Source organism: Capra hircus, chromosome 20 (genome assembly GCF_001704415.2).
Source record: "Capra hircus breed San Clemente chromosome 20, ASM170441v1, whole genome shotgun sequence".
NCBI classification, from domain to species: domain Eukaryota; kingdom Metazoa; phylum Chordata; class Mammalia; order Artiodactyla; family Bovidae; genus Capra; species Capra hircus.
In genome coordinates, this window is record NC_030827.1 from 64,533,977 (window position 1) to 64,537,679 (window position 3,703).

The 3,703-nt window shown below is 39.0% G+C and overlaps 1 pseudogene; it reads right to left on the bottom strand.

Moving 5' to 3' along the window:
- On the bottom strand, window positions 762-1,170 carry LOC102170913 (annotated as a pseudogene).

A 3,703-nucleotide genomic window follows, 5' to 3' on the forward strand; every position in this document is an offset into this window, starting at 1 on the left:
TTCTGAACAAAACTTGTTGGATTTCTATTTATAACTTATTTTTACTCTTTCCTTGAATATTAGAAAAAAAAATTGTAGATTTCTGGTTGCCCTATTGTAAATGTATAGCAGAGGACCCATCTTTCAACAATACAGCTACTGCTTTGAAATTCAGCTTCAAGATTCCTATAACTAACTTGCCATAAAACAGATATTCTTTTCCTGCTGTATTTGCATAACCATTTGAGTTTCCTCTACCACTAACATTAAAATTTTATAAGCCACCGAACAGGTAAATTGAAAAGGGAAAAGGAACTTCTCCAAAAAGTGATAAAATAGTAATTGCATTAGGGAACATATGATTTTTCAGGCTGTTTCTGAAATTTTTCTTTCTGAATGTCTTTCTGTATCAGTTTATATCCTTTTGATTTGTGTTAACTCAAGTGAAACAGAAGTAAGAAGTGTGTGGGGTAACATTCTTCTGTATTACAAAGGACAATATGTATCTGCTTCAACAGGAAGCTAATTGCTTCACCTTTGCTTGCTTAACCTCCTAAAAAAGATTACCCCAGTTTTGTATTTTTAAAACCTCTTTTTACTCTAATTTTCCCTCTGCTACTGTGCCACTCCCCCTAATTTCCAAAATTAAACAGCGTGAAAGAGTTGTCTACACCTCCTGCTTCTATTTCTGCATTTTCTACTCTGTCTTCAAGCCATTTGAGTCTGGATTCTGCTCTTTTTTCTTTTCTTTTCTTTTCTTTTTTTTTTAACAGAATGAGGCGTTTTATTACTCAAAAATGGTTCACTTTTTATTTAGCTTTCTGACTCTGTGCTTGTGCTTTCAATACTTTCACAACGATCTTCTGCTCTTCAATAACGAAAGCGCGCTTGATCCTGTCTCGGACACATTTAGCACACATGGAACCACCATATGCTCGGCTGACATGTTTCTTTGTTTTAGACAACCTCATGAGAACTTTTGATCTCACAGCACGAACCCCTCTAAGTCGGCCTGGGCACACACCACATGCAGATTTTGGTGCTTTCCCAACCTTCTTGGTATAAAGGTAAACAATTCTATTACCAGGGGTTCGGGACAGCCTGGTTTTGTTAGAGGCTGTATTGTAAGATAGCCTACAACTGTATGTCAGACACTGCACCATCCTGAATGCCTCTAGATGCTGTCCCCGGGAGAGCCTGCTCTTTTTTCTAATGGAATTATTCTATTCAAGGCCACCTTGTGTCATTATACTTGCTGGACACTGTCCCTCGTTTTTTATTGGATTGAAATTGCCTTATATTTTGTGATAGTTTCTGCTGTTCAATGAAGTGAATCAGCTATATGTATACATATATCTCCTTTCTTCTGAGTGTCCCTCCCACTCATCCCCATCCCACTCATCTAGGTCACCACAGAGCACTGGATTAAGCTTGTCCCTTCTTCCCTCTCTTCCATGGACCCTATGTCACCAGCCTTCCCTGGTCTTCCAGTTACCTCCCCTACCTCTTTATCCTTTGCCTTCTCCTTACCAATGAATGCTGAATGCCAAAAGCTTTGAAATTCCAAAGTTTTTCAGTCCTTACACACTCTTTGTCTCATCTCAGAAAACTTTCTTGTTTCCATTATCCTCTGAATGCTGAGATTTCTCAAACATACATCATCATGGTAATATCCTGAATAGCAAGCACGGATCCATTTGGCCAGCATCCAGCTTCATTCAAACTGCTTAGCCGTCATCTTTTTATTTCCCTTAGTCACTGCCACCACTACCCACCTACCCATCACCTACCTTGCAATAAATGGCACCATTACTTGCATTTTGCCAGGATAGAGAACAAGATGTAGGTTTTTTTTTCATCATTAGGCTTTCAGGTTCCACCATAGTGCACAACTTCCTCAAGAGACTTTCATATAGATATGATGACAAAAGCCCTCACGGGTTGCTCAGTGCACAACCTGCACAGCAGTACAGGACATGCTGATATTCTACTTCTCCTCATCACCAAAGTTCTCACAATTCCACCATATACCTCTACTTCTGGACTATGTCTTGCATCTCTCCATTTCCCTATCCAGTTCAGTCAGGACCCATCATTATCTTTTTCCTGGACTGTAGATCTAGCTCTCTGACTAGTCCTGTGCCTTCTGTTCTGCCCCTATAGCCAGAGGGATGGTTATTAACATAATTGCAGTACTTAAGCTCTTTAATGGTCTCCTATTACTGTGCAGAAAATGTTCAAACTATCAGGCTCTCGCAAATCCTGCACATCTGGCCTTTCCTCCCTCAATGTCGACAAAATTCCTCTCCAGGGTTCAAGACTGCTGACACCTTGCATTTGTCCCAAAGAAGTCGTATTTTCTCCCACCTTTGCCGTGCCCTCCACCTGGAACAATCTTCCCCAACTTGCATCCTTCGCTTCTGGTTCAAGTCCCAATTGAAATATCTTTTTGATAGGGCTCTATTCTCTGATCTTTAGACTCAATTCAGTTGGTCCTGGGTCACATTCCTTAGTTCCCTGCTCTTCCTTTTTATCACACATTGAGCATTATAGGTTTCATCACCTGTCTTCCAAGAAGATGAGATGTCTTGTTCAAAAGCCCATCCCCAGCATCCATCTCAATGCCTGGCACCTCGTAGGTACTTAACAAATTGCTTCTATTGATTTTGTTCTATCATTTCTTTAGAATCTTAAATATGTATGAATAGTTAAGAAAAAGCTCTAAAGATTTTCAGTTCAGTTCAGTTCAGTCACTCAGTCATGTCCGACTCTTTGCGACCCCATGAATTGCAGCATGCTAGGCCTCCCTGTCCATTACCAACCCCCGGAGTTCACTCAAACTCACTTTTAGAATGCTATAATCTCTAAGATATCGTTCAGATGGCTTAAAGTGACTTTTTGACAATTTTTAAAATGTGGACCATTTAAAAAGTCTTTAATGAATTTGTTACAGTATTGCTTCTGTTCTACAGTTTGGTTTTATGCCTGCAAGGCATGTGTATAGGATTTTAGCTTCCTGACCAGGAATTGGATCAGAACCCCCTGCATTGGGAGATGAAATCTTAACCCACTAGATGACCAGGGAAGTCCTTAAAGTGTCTTTTCTTAATAATAAATTCTAGAAGAGTAACTTTAAAAAATTAAAAATAGCTTAATTTTTGAAAGTGAACATTTACAACCAGCAAACAAGTCTGCACTAACACAAATGCTTTTCTCAGGCAGAAAATCGGGTGACAGCTCTGCTGAGGAAGATAAAGTAGCATCCTTTTTTTTATTTCAGAAATGTGTTTCCCACTGAAATCTGTGAGATTAAATTTCCCCAAGGGAGGAAAATTTAGATTAATAAGTGGACAGACTCATCATTTACAAACTTTGTGAATCTTAGCATATTCTTTCTTTAGACTGCAGACACCTGACATTATGGTGACAACATGTGGCATGTTACCCCAAGGTTGCCTCTTCTCTTTGCTTTTCCTGTCCAGGGAGGGGATCCTTCATATTTTCTGACACCTTCTTTCTCTTACTTCATTCATTAACCAGGTTTAGAATCTATAAAGAGACAAATATGAAATTGTACCCTTGCTGAATACTGGACTTTAAAAGAGGATATAATGGACCTGACTTAAAATGCAATACTACATTTCTCAAATGAGAGAATATTTTCTTGATCTAAAACTTTTGGGTAATTAGTTTGATATGCAGATTTGTGAAAAAGTCTGGCAAA